This window comes from Brassica napus, chromosome C3 (genome assembly GCF_020379485.1).
Source record: "Brassica napus cultivar Da-Ae chromosome C3, Da-Ae, whole genome shotgun sequence".
Taxonomy (NCBI): Eukaryota; Viridiplantae; Streptophyta; class Magnoliopsida; order Brassicales; family Brassicaceae; genus Brassica; species Brassica napus.
In genome coordinates, this window is record NC_063446.1 from 15,396,517 (window position 1) to 15,410,783 (window position 14,267).

The 14,267-nt window shown below is 38.5% G+C and overlaps 1 pseudogene; it reads left to right on the forward strand.

Annotated features, from left to right (window-relative positions):
- The first annotated feature begins 21 nt into the window (after positions 1-21).
- Positions 22-3,324, forward strand: LOC125584340 (annotated as a pseudogene).
- Positions 3,325-14,267: the final 10,943 nt, after the last annotated feature.

A 14,267-nucleotide genomic window follows, 5' to 3' on the forward strand; every position in this document is an offset into this window, starting at 1 on the left:
GTTGCTTAGTTATCAATAATTAAAACTATGTATTCACATATTTACTCTATTTTTTTTTCTCTCTTTGCTTTTGTTAAAAATTTTGAATATTTATCTGTGAAAAATATTCATTTTTTATGCTTCAGATTATTTCGATTTTCAAATTATTTTACATATAAAATTTGATAATTGTAGTTTCTGTTAGTTATTTAAATGAAATTAGCGTGTCGGTTGATGATTTAGTTAATGGCATATGATGCTTTGTGTCGCTTTATCGTGGTTTTTGGGTAGATAGTGGATTATAATTGGAAAGAAAAAAGTTGGGCTATTAGTCAGAGAATAGTAGTATATTATTTAGGAAATGTTTTGAGATTTTAGGGAATCATTAATCCTTGGCTAAAACGGCAGGGTGTTTACTCTAGGAGGTTACAAACGGTAAAGAGTCTTTTCTGTTCACACCAAAAGAAAGAAAAAGGAAGAAAGAGAACAAAAAGCCACATGCATTTCCCTTTTCTTTCGACCTTTGTTCGAAGAGGCTCCATCAGCAATAAGGTGGAAAGTTAACAACGTGAGGCTCAACTTTTTGGTATTCGTAGAAACAGTTTTCTCTCGTTTTTTCTAAAGCTAAAAAGCCCCCCAGGGATGGGCATCTAATTCTTCTTCTCTGTTTGTTAGATGCTTGATTGCTTTCATAAATGTTATCTTTATATTATTACACTAATTCATGTTTGTATACAGTTATTAGATCAACAACAATATAGAATTTACCATGAATCAGGATAAAGATACCTGTAAAAGAAGATGCATAAGAGTTGATTGATCAATCAAGAAAATTAAAGTGTTGATAACTTGATGGGTATTGTTTTGGGTGGAGACGTCAACACTTTGTGAAAGTGACCAAACAGTTTTATTTTTCCCTTTGAAAGAACACATAACTTTTGTATTATCTTTTTGTTTGTTGTAATCTTCTGATTCCGAATATTCCTAGTTGTTTAGATTTGAGAGCTTCATATATAGTGTACTTTATACATTGTGCTTTGGATGCTTGATGCATCCGAGTTTTATGCCGGTTTGTTTTATAGTTATAGAATATGGTAAATGTTCTACAATATGCCATCTTGATTTGTATATTAATGAATTTTTGTTTGTTTGGTGATTTATAGATTAATGGATTCTATTCTACTTTTTAATCAAGTTTTCTGTTGAAAGGAATCAATTCTAAACATAGTTGTAAAAAATAAATCATAAATTTTTAATAGATTATATTCAGTCTTTATGGTGTGTCCCTTTCCTCTCCCGAGCAGCCATGTGGTGTGTTGACTGTTGTCTTTCCTCTTGTATACTACAAATTGGTCTATCAGATGGGCCTAAGAATGGCTTTCTTTAATCAATGGTTCGTTTAGATTCTTCCTTGGGCTACTAGGATGTGGTGCCAAAAACCCTAAACCTTGAGAATCACGTTTTTGTTGGTTCGTCTACGAATTGTAAACTCTTTAAGATTTATATCACGATGGATCAGTTTTACTCCGATGGTGGATTATTGATAGATAAATCGGCTTATTCGTATTCTGATTTTGCAATCTCTTTATTTCATGAAGCCCATTAATCGGCCCATTAATACAGCTGGTGAAGTTTAACAGAATTTTAAAAAGACGGTTATCCAGTAAAGTCTTATGAGGATGGAGATTTACAGAGCACTGAGCTCGTAGTAGTAATAAGAAGAAGACGAAGCATCAGCTTCACGAGCGAGAAACTTAACTGCTTCCATGGCTTCCGCTCGAGAGAAAACGCCTTAACCTTCTCCAACAAAGCCACCGTCAAAGCAAATTCTCTCTTCTTCAGATCCATGCTTGCATGCTCCTTCACGCCATAGAGACCAACGTTCAAATCTTCACGAAACTATTATCTGTTTCCGCGTCAGCTGTTGGGATTAGCCACGCACGTAAGTTGTTCGACGAAAGACCTCAGAGAGAAAGACAGTTTCCTCTCTAACTCCATGATCAAGGCCTATCTCGAAACTCGCCACTATCCTCACTCTTTTTCTCTATACAGAGATCTTAAGAAGGACACGTGTTTCCGACAACTTTACTTTCACGACACTGACAAAGGCCTGCACTTTGAGTATGTGTGTTGTTGACCAAGGTCTACAGTTGCATAGCCAAATTTGGAGATATGGGTTTTGCGCAGATATATGTACGCTAAGTTTGGGAAGATGAGATTCGTAACGAATGTTTTCGAGGAAATGCCTCGAAGAAGTGAGGTTTCTTGGACAGCTCTAATTTGCTAGTACGCTAGGTGTGGGGAGGTGGAAGTAGCGAGCAAGCTCTCTGATGAGATGCTTGAAGCTAAGAACATTGTGATATACAAGGCGATGATGGATGGTTGTGTTAAATCTGGTGACATGACCTCTGCTAGAAGATTGTTTGATGAGATGAGTAACATAACTGTGATCACTTGGACCACTATGATCCATGGTTACTGCAACAACAAAGAGGTAGATTCCGCTAGGGAGTTGTTTGATGCTATGCCGGAAAGGAACTTTGTCTCTTCGAACACAATGATGAGTGGATACTGTCAGAACAAACAAACTCAAGAAGCTATAAGATTGTTTCAAGAAATGCAGGCTACCACGTCGCTGGATCCTGACGACGTGGCTATTCTGAGTTTGCTACCAGCTATTTCTGACACTGGCGCTCTCGTCCTCGGTGAATGGTGTCACCGTTTTGTGCAGAGGAGGAAGCTGGATAAGAAGGTGAAGGTTTGCACAGGCGTTCTCGACATGTACACGAAATGCGGGGAGGTAGAGGAGGCGAGAAGAATGTTCGATGAGATGAGAGAGAAAGAAGTAGCGTCTTGGAGCGCTTTGATAAATGGGTATGCTTTGAATGGGAACGCACGTGTAGCTTTGGATCTGTTCTTGACAATGGTGAGAGAAGTAAAGCCAGATGAGGTCACGATGCTAGCTGTTCTCTCAGCTTGTAACCATGGGGGATTAGTGGAGGAAGGAAGAAAATGGATCCACATGAAGAGTTTGGTCTGATTGCTAAGATTGAGCATTATGGCTGTATGGTTGATCTACTAGGCAGGACATGAGAACTAAAAGAAGCAGAAGATATGATTACAAACATGCCTTTTGAGTCGAACAGTATCCTATGAAGGAGTCAAGTGAAGTGTTTCTTATCAGTTTTGAGACACGTTTGTTTGTGCATCTCAGTATACTTGTAAAGAGAGGTCCTCGAGGTTTCGGGAATCACTTTTCCTCTTCTCTAACAATGTTTGGAAAGGAAAACCATATATCTTGCCTTGATCAGAGCTTGTTACAGTGTGTGAAAACGTTGCAGAATCTCTCAAAAAGTCCTATACTTTTTAATGATATAAGTGTATGTATGTCACAAGAAATGAACAGAGCAAAAAGGGATGAAGAAGAAGACAGACAAAACACCACCTTACCACTCCTTTGGACCTGTGATTACAGACAAACGTAAAATGAGATAAGAGAAACACATGCCTCATATATTGTAGAAGCCGGAAAACCGGACCGATGTAAACGATATAATAAAAGCGAAGTTAAGGAAATAGACGAATATATAAAAAAACGAATACATATGCAGACTAAATGCAGACTCGATAGACTCTAAAGAAAAAAACTATACTTATTCTAATCATGATTAGACTAGACAGACTTATCGAGAGTGTTTGTGAAAATTCACTGTGTTTGAGTTGGTGGCATTTTTAAGCCTTGAACCACTCATAGTTAATATCTGTCGGATTTACTTTACCAGAAGGTGAACATGATGTCTTGAACCAACCGGTGTTTTATGTAAACCGAGACAACATGCATAACGCAGCTTCATTTTCTCGTAGAACTTAGTTCTCTATTGTGTTCATTGTGGCCCTGAACTATTCCTGGTTTTCATGAGTGAACTTAGAGAATATAGCCTTGCATTCATTCTCCTAGAAACGGCCCCATTTCACACTCATTAGGTGATTGACCATGAAAAGTATTGAGTAATACCCCGCTTAGAAGCTATGGAATCATTAAAAGCTTATGCTTATCCTTCACACATTTGTTAGCACTTTTATCATCTTAGGAGCTGGGAAGAGACTACTTTGTCTCAAGTGCTTTGGTTAGATTCTGCTTGATTTTGTTTTCCCTTTGAACCTACGTCTTGGGATCTCCAGTCATGATAGGTAGGGTTGCAATCAAGCATCCTCATTCGTTATAGGCTTTAAACCCATTCCTTTTGATGATTTAGCAACAACATCTCGTGGCAAACCTTTAGTAAATGGATCCGCTAGGTTGTCAGCCGATTTGATGTAGTCTATTGTGATTACACCAGTTGAGATAAGTTGTCTAATGGTTTTATGTCGTCTTCTGATGTGACGAGATTTACCATTGTAGAGATTATTTTGAGCCCGAGCTATTGCTGATTGACTATCACAATGTATGCGTATGGCTGGCACAGGTTTCTCCCACATAGGAATATCTTCCAAAAAATTTCTAAGCCATTCAGCTTCTTCTGCTGCTTTGTCTAAGGCTATGAACTCAGATTCCATGGTAGATCTGGCTAACACTGTTTGTTTGGTAGATTTCCATGATATTGCTGCTCCTCCTAGTGTAAAGACATATCCGCTCGTGGATTTTGAGTTTTTGGAATCTGATATCCAGTTAGCATCACTGTATCCTTCTAAAACTGCTGGTTCTTTACCATAGTGAAGCCCAAAATTTTTGGTGTAGCGCAAGTAATTGAGTACCCTCGTTATAGCTTTCCAGTGTGTATGACCTGGATTACTTGTATATCGACTAAGTACGTTTACTGCATGCGCTAGATCTGGTCTAGTACAATTGGTCAAGTACATGAGACTTCCAATCACACGTGCATACTCGTTTTGTGAAATCGCTTCACCTGAATTCTTTGTCAAGTGCATTTGGGGATCTAACGGAGTTTTTGCCGTACTCTTAGAGTAATTTTCAAATCTCTCTAATATTGTTTGAGCATAATGAGATTGGGTTAAGATAACTCCGTTTGAATTTCTTGTGACTTTAACCCCGAGAATTACATCTACTAATCCCAAGTCTTTCATCTCAAATGTCCCTTTGAGCATGTTCTTTGTTTGATTGATAATGTCTTTATTGCTTCCAATAATGAGCATATCATCTACATATAGACATAGCAAAACATACGCATTTTTGGTAGTTTTGTAGTATATGCATTTGTCACATTCATTTATTTTGAAACCATTTGACATCATTGTATTGTCAAATTTTTCGTGCCATTGTTTAGGAGCTTGTTTAAGCCCATAAAGTGACTTTACAAGTCGACATACTTTGTCTTCCTGTCCGGGAATGACAAAACCTTCAGGTTGTTTCATGTAAATTTCCTCTTCTAAATCACCATTTAGAAAAGCAGTTTTTACATCCATTTGATGGATTTCTAGGTCTCTTAAGGCTGCGATTGCTATCATCAGTCTTATTGATGTTATTCTCGTCACTGGAGAATATGTATCAAAATAGTCAAGGCCTTCCTTTTGTCGGAATCCTTGAACTACAAGCCTAGACTTGTATTTTCCACCAGGTTTTCGTGTCATTATCCATTTATTCCCTAATGCTTTGCAGCCAGGTGGTAAATCCGTTATGTAATAAGTATAATTTTGCATGATCGAATCAAATTCACTCCTGACCGCTTCGTTCCAGAATGGAGCTTCTGGTGAAGCCATGGCTTCTGCCAAAGTTTTTGGAACATTTTCTACTAAAAATGCCATTAGGAAATCTTCTCCAAAAGATTTTTCTTTTCGAGCTCTTTTGCTCCTTCGAGGTTCATCTTTTTCTTCATTTTCTGAAATATCATTTATAGAAATCTCGACGTTTGTCTCAGTTTCTGAGTTTTTGTCATTGTCTCTTTCTTCTCGAGTTCGTTTTGAACCTTGTTTTTCCTTATATGGAAAAATATTTTCGAAGAAAGATGCATTTCTTGATTCCATGACTGTATTTTCATGAATGTCTGATATTTCAGATTTATGTACCAGAAATCGATAAGCATTACTGTTATGTGCATATCCGATGAAGATGCAATCCACTGTTTTAGGTCCAATAGTGACCTTCTTTGGTGGCGGTACTGCAACTTTTGCTAGGCACCCCCACACTTTGAGGTATTTATACGAAGGTAAATTACCTTTCCATAATTCATATGGAGTTTTGCCAGTTACTTTGTGTGGAATTTTGTTGAGGATATAATTAGTGGTAAGCAATGCTTCCCCCCACATGTTCTGGGGTAACCCAGATTCCTGCAACATTGCATTCATCATCTCTTTTAGAGTTCGATTTTTGCGTTCAGCAACTCCATTAGATTCTGGTGAGTAAGGAGCTGTAGTTTGATGGATTATTCCATGTTCTTTACAGAATGCATTGAATGGACCATCATACTCGCCTCCTCTGTCGCTTCTAACTACTTTAATAGTTGTTTTAAGCTGATTTTCGACCTCGAGTTTAAATTCTTTAAATTTTTCTAAGGTTTCGTCTTTGCTATGTAATAAATATACATAACAATATTTTGTGCAGTCATCTATGAAGGTCACAAAGTACTTTTTACCACCTCTAGTTTGTAAGTATTTTAAATCACATAAATCTGTGTGAATTAAATCTAGAGGTTTATTAGTTCTTTCAACACGAGGTGATGGCGTTTTCGTGAGCTTAGCCTGTACGCATACTTCACATTTTTGTTTACTTGTTTTGCATTTAGGAATTAGATTTAAATTCATTAATCTTTGTATAGATTTGTAGTTTACATGGCCTAATCTTTCATGCCATATATTAAAAGACTCAACCAAATAAGCAACTGGCTCTTTCTTATTCATTGAAACTTTTGAAGCTACAACTTTCGGAGGGACTGTCATTACATTCAACTTGACAAGTCCACCCTTAACATACCCTCTTCCCAAATACATCCCATTTTTCCTAATCACGAGCTTGTCCGCCTCAAAATTTGTGGCGAATCCATTCTTGCTGAGCAAGGTTCCCGAGACCAGGTTCTTCCTCATGTCAGGCACATGCTTCACATTCGTCAGAGTGACCTCATGTCCAGATGTCATCTTCAAAATCACATTGCCGCGTCCTTCAATCTTGGAGACTGCAGTGTTTCCCATCTTGAGCTTCTCCTCAGTCATGCTTTTCTGATAGGTGCTGAACATCGCCCTATCGGTGCAAATGTGGGTGGTTGCACCAGTGTCATACCACCATTCCTTGGGGTTGTTGCTTTCAACCATGTTGGCTTCAGTCACCACAGCAACGAGATCCTCCTCTGTGAGATTTGCCTGAGCCTTCTCATCCTTGATCTTTTTGCGACACTCAACAGTCTTGTGCCCCACTTTGTGGCAGTAGTGACATTTCCCCCTGAACTTCTCCACATTCGCATTCGCATTGATTTCAATGCCTTTGTTCTTGAAGTTTTTTCCAGAAGCCTTCAGGGCTGCAGCAGTTTTGGAAGGCTTGGCAGGAGAATGGGCGTGTGCCTTTCCTTTGCCTTTGTGCTCAGCCATGTTGACACTGTGCTCCTTAGCAGTGACCTTGTCAGCAATTCGGTTTCTGGATTCCATCTGAAGCCTCATGATGAGCTCCTCGAGCCCCATCTTCTTCTTCTTGTGCTTCAAGTAGTTCTTGAAATCCGCATAGCTTGGAGGAAGCTTTTCAATGAAGCTGAGAGTTGTGAATGTCTCGCAGATGGACATTCCTTCAGCAGCGATTTCATGGCAAATGAGCTGAAGCGCTTCCACCTGATCCATGATGGGTTTTGAATCCACCATTTTGAAGTCGTGGAACTTTGAGACCACATACTTCTGGCAGCCAGCGTCCTCACCTCTGTACTTCTTGTCCAGTGATCTCCATAGCTCTTTCGCCGTGGGGATCTCACAGTAGACACGGTACAATGGGTCAATGAGACGACCCAAAATGTAACCTTTACAGATGAAGTCGGAATGCACCCATATGTCAACAGTTGCAAGACTGTGGACATCATCAATCCCGTACGGAATCAGGGGCTTGTCCTCCTGGATGAACTTGTCCAGTTTCATCGTTGTCAGGAAGAACATCATCTTCTTCTGCCACGTTTTGAAGCCTTTGCCATCAAACTTGTCTGGCATCAGCCCTTGAGTGAACAAGCTAGGTACAGCCGGAGGAGTTTGAACTGCCACCGGACCACTTGCAGTTGCTGATCCTGAACCCGTCTGATAAAGACCAGCACCGAATAGGCTACGGCGAGTGGTTTCATCAGCAGCATTTCCCGCAGGGAGGATAGTGCTCGTTGTTGCTGCAGCGGTTGTCACGCCAGTTGCATCAGTTGCTGCAGCGTTGAGTGGAGTCTGAATGACATCTGTGGTGTCAATGGGGGTGTTGTTATCGTTTGTCATTTTTCTGTAGAGAAAACATGAAAAAACGGATTAGTACTCCATTCAACAAATAACATATTATTTTAAAGAAAATAATAGTCTAAAATCGATGTTCATTTTTGGTATTTGAACCAAATCATATCGATATAAGTCTGGAAAAAATGTTTTGCAAACTCGCTTAAAAGCGTTCGCAGAAACCATTTTTATAGACTTAGAATGTTTCACAAACTCGCTTAAGAAAACGGTTACTAAAACGATTCATGTATATAAAGTTTGAAGAATGTATCAACGTTTTGCGAAAATGCTAGAAAGCAATCCGCAAAGCGTAATGAAATAACCAGAAACGTTTCGCGGAAGTGCTCTAAGGAAAATCGCAAACACATTTAGGCAGAAACGTTTCGCGGATAAGCGTATAGCTAATCGCAAACATCGTTGTGAGATAAGAACAAAACGTTTCGCGGAAATGCTAGAAAGCAAATCGCAAACACGGTTCCAAAACCCGTTTCTATTAATCGTTTATCAACCCGATTAAAGCTTTAAACATAAAGCGATTTTGAGTTAAGATTGTAGAAGCCGGAAAACCGGACCGATGTAAACGATATAATAAAAGCGAAGTTAAGGAAATAGACGAATATATAAAAAAACGAATACGAGGACGATAAGAAACCGTATTCGCAAATAGACATGGAGGCGAGATATGATCTCTTTCCTTAACTCAAAATATTCGCTCCGTTAGTAAGATGGGACTGTACGAATATAGAGTCCCAGGATACAACCATGGCAGACGAATCACGCCTCACTCGTGATCGCCCTATCGAACTATAAACTCTACGAAACACTCTCGCAATATAGACTTACGCAGAGGGATTTTTTGCTGTTGGATTTCGATCAGGGAAAAAAAAATTCTAAAATGAAGGAAGAGGAGAGACGATATTTTAAAGAGCCGGAGAAGATCCACTTCCCGCAACAGCTGCTGCACGTTTTTTATTTTTTACACAAACTACTTGTCGTTTTAAATAAAATTGTATGCTGTTTTTTCCCGAAATAACTGGCAAAACATTGAGCTTAACTTGGTCCAAAAAGAATAGTTCTTGTCGGGCCTTTGGCCCGACACCCAAGCCCAGCCCGGCCGGCTGGACGGCGGCGGCGGCGCGCGTGGGGAGCTCTCTCTTCCTCTGAGCTGTTTAACCTCTCATGTCATGAAGACATATATATACTCCTCAAAATCAACTTTCCCAACCAATGTGGGATGTTGTTAACTTCATTTCATTAAAGCCAACAAGGCTTTTTGTAAAAACCCATAGGCCCATTTCATTTTCACATTTTGCCATATATTATTTGAGCCATTAGGCTTAATAATTAGGCCCAACATATATCACACACAAGAGTATAGTCTTGGTTTCATAAAGCCATCTTGAGTGCTTGGCTTTGGCTTACTTCTGTGTGTTTCGCTGTCACTTTCTAAAAAAAAAACTTTATTATATGGAAGATTCTGCCAGGTGATGCTCGAGGTTACGAAGGATAATTTTGGCAAAGATCCTAGCTTCACGAGGCATGTTTGCAGCAGCAGCAAAAAAAAAAAAAAAAAAAAAAAAAAAAATGTTTGCAGCAACAGCTGCAGAACGTAGTACACGTGCTTCTCCTCCATTCTGCATGAGGCTTGCGTGATGTATTGCATGACGACCACCAGATAGTGTAAACTGAATCAGAGAGCAAAACACAAATGCGTCAGTTATGTCTCTCAACTAGTATTGGCCTTTCATCACATTTTACATACCTGAAGAAGCGCAAAGGCAGCACATGACTTAAGTACAGAAGAAGGGTTGCGTAACATAGTTAAAAAAATCTACCAATCTTAGCACCACTGCATCTCAAGTAGAGATGTCAATTCGGCGGGTTGGGCGGGTTTGGGTGTGTCCGAATGGGCTTCATTTTTTTGCTGGATATTTTTGGTCCAAGCCCAAATAGTACCATGTTCAAATTGGACCATAACCAAATAAGACCATTATTTGTTGGGCTATCTATGGACGGTCCATACGCCCACTTAGTGTAAATAATATAATTTCGAGTTTTGAAGATGTAAAACACAAGTTTTCACACAAGTTCATGTTTTAAGCTTAAACTAGATTTTGACCCGTGCTTTCAAAGCGCGGGTTTATTTATTTATTTTTTTTAATTGACAAATATTTAGTAAATGTCATATTTCATATATTTGTGTTTTATTTTATAAAAGACTTAAATTTATTATCTTTCTTTATCGTGTTTCATTTTAAATGACTATTTATGTTTAAAAAATTAAACTGTATTTATTTAATGAATTAAGTTGGTATAACTCTAATAAATTAATTTTATTATGTGGTTAATATTTTTAATAAAAAAATTATATACTTTTAATAAAGATTTATACTTTTCAATGAAAAAATCAATTTTTTATGAATGCTTAAATTATATTAAGAAAAGAAAAAAAAAAATTAAGAATGGTTGAAAAAAAATTATTCGAACTTGGACTCAATGGCCCAAAGGAAAAAAAATGTTAGAATTAGATCTAATTTCTTAATCGGCCCAAATGGCCCAAGAGAGATCTGATGTGGACAGTGGGCTGGATCCGAAAAAAATGGCCCAGTATAGATGTGTTATTAATATTACTTGATTGCCCTTAATGAAACATACAATGTTAGTAAAAAAGGGCAGACTAAGGTAAAAATGACTATAGGATTCTGTTTTAATAGTATAGATATGTCATAGACTTAACATTCATGTTTTAAACTTATGTTTTAAAGATGAAAAGTTGAAAACACACAACAAGTTCACACAGACAAGTTCACACAAACCAAACACACAACAAGTTCACACAAACAAGCTTAAATATGTCATAGACTTAACATTCATGTTTTAAACTTATGCATTCTTCCTCTTCTTCTTCTTTCTTCCACCTTCTTCTTCTTCTTCTTCTTCTTCTTCTTCTTCTTCTTCTTCTTCTTCTTCTTCTTCTTCTTCTTCAATGTCACCTTCCTTCTCTTCTTCTTCATCTTCGGAATCACCTAACACATCAACAAGAAGTCAAGAGTCAAGACCATATCATGATCACTACTATTCTTCCTAGTTCCTACTTTAACCGAATATCTAGCTAAGCTAACATCGGTTCAAGATCACAAGATCACAAGGCATTTCACAAGGCATTTCACAAGACATTTCACATAGCCGAAACAAGTGGCATTTCACATAACCGAAACAAGTAAAAGATGATCACTACTATTCTTCCTAGTTCCTAGTTCAAGAAACAAGTAAAAGATGAGATGAGATGACTTACTCATCGGTTCAAACCCACGGATCCAGTTCCTTGTACAGATGAGAGCTTGTACATTGGATGGTAGTAGTCGGCTTCTGTACTTGGTAAGGACCCGACTTCCAGCACTAAAAGATGACTCTGAAGAAACAGTTGTAATGGGAATGCAAAGCACATCAAACGCCATACAAGACAATTCCTTAAACCGGGCTTTATTGTTTTTCCAGTATTTTAAGACATCTAGTTTCGGAAAGGTAGCCATGTCCATGGGCGGTTCAGCCAAGTAGATATCTAAAACTGTTTTCCATTCTTCTGCATTTTGAGTAATGAATGCATAAAACCCCTGCATTATAAACATGAAAAAGTGATTAAGAGCTATCCAAAGTAGCAAACCACTAACTAATGATTGACTACTTACACCATAACCAGCTGGTAAGCTATTCTCCAATGTGGTTTCTGAAGTTGTTGCTGTCGTGGTCTTAGTAGTCTTCTTATACACTCGAAACAGCTTCTCTATCTTCTTACGGATACGATCTACTTTAGACTTGCTTGTTGATGGGTTTAGAGTGCTATAACAGTATTCTAAGCACTTGAACTTCAACCTTGGATCCAAGACAGCAGCAATTGCAAGTATGTCACTGTAATCCTCCCAATATTTATCGAATTTTAGCTTCATGATCTTCACCATTTCACGTATTGCCTCATCCTCTGAAGCCGCATGATATATCAACCAAGTTTCTATTTTCCACACATGCATAAAGTATAGGTTGGCAGTAGGGTATGAAGAGCCTGAAACCAGCTTTGTCATCTCAGCAAATGGAGACAAAAACTCATTGATGAGTGCTGCTCTTGACCATTCCAATTCTGAAGGAAAAAACTTGTAGCTTGGCTCAACTTCAGAGAGATTACGCAATGCATCTTTAACCTTAATAGCTCTAGACAACATCGAGTAGGTCGAGTTCCACCTCGTGACCACATCCAAAATAAGACCAGCATTGTTCTTATTCTGAATGCCAACAGTTTCCACACAAGCTTCAAACATCTTCTCCCTAGACTCTGAACCTTTTACAAACTTCACACTGTCCCTAATCTTCTCTAGAGCTTCACCAATCACTGACAATCCATCTTGAACAATCAAGTTCAAGATGTGTGCCGCATCTTACATGCATAAATTCACCATCACACACCAAATTTCTGTGAAGCTGTCTCTTTATAAATCCTTGCATGTTATCATTTGAAGTAGCGTTGTCCACCGTTATAGTAAACACCTTCTTATCCAAGCCCCATTCCTTCAATATCTCCATTAACTTCATTGCAATGCTTGAACCAGTGTGAGGTGGAGGAAACGCACAAAATGACACGAATAACACGAATCAGTAGCTAATAATCAAAACGGTCTTGACAAAACCATAACACAAACCCATAACATAACACGAAATCTAACCTTAGGCTTCAGAGATGATGAAAGCGAAGAAGAATCGAAGAAGAATCGAAGAAGGAGAAGGAGAATCGAAGAAATCGCCAAAGGAGAATCGAAATCGCCAAAGGAGAATCGGAGAAATCGATGAAACCGAAGATTTGCGTTTTCCCCCAATTTTCTAAACCCTAGCCATTTAAGTCTATTGGGCCGTCTGTTGTCCAAGTGGTAAAGCCCAGCTTAGACCATGGATGTAATTGGGCTAGCCCGTTTGGACAACATTTAATTCTGGTCCAATATGGATCTGACCATTTCGGGCCATATTGATTTGGACACGGGCTGCCCATTAATAGCCGACCCATTTGACATCTCTAATCTCAAGTGACCAGCTTCTTGTATCCGGGCTCTCTCTGTCACTTGTGCCAACATAGTAAAGGTAGATGAAACAGCTGCAGCTACAAAGACTTGAGGATCCATGAAAGTTATAACAAAAGCTTCAATGTGTTTAAGAGCCATTCTTCTTGCCCCATCTAAGCTTATGCTTTTTGACGTGCTCTTTGATGAAGAAGTTCCTCTCATCACAACGTATTCAAACATCATGTTTCCGCCATTTGATAAATATTAAAAGTCAAAACTGAAATTAGATGTTTATATTAATCTAAGTTATATATGTTAGGATTTAAACCTTTGCCTAGTGCTTTAAACTTAGATTGAAATCAATATCAAAAGCTCTTCCTCTTTATTCACTATCAATGAGTAACCTTACAAGAACAAAATAGAAATCACAAGCTTCTCTTTAGAACCAAAACCATAACTATTGATTCTCTTGATCTCTCTCTATTTGCCTCGCTCTCGTATCTTTGTTTCGGATCATTCTAAAGCCATGACCACCTCTTCTATTTATAACATCATCAGCCTCTTAACTTTCCTATTTCTTGTTGTCTTGGTTCGTCTTTGACCGACATAACAAAACAAGAAACTAACTTCACGTTTCCTTTTTGTTTATGCAGGATTCTTGCTGGGCTGGAGTGGGCCAAGACAGAATTGGGCTTTTTTTCTCTACAATCTCTACCTAAAGCCCATATTCTTGCCTTCTCTCTCTTGTCACCTCCTTCGATGATACCGTAGACGCTTTCAAGCTTCCATCTCCTTCCACCTTTGATCTGAAACTCCATATGTGACAACTTCGCTGTTGAGTCATTG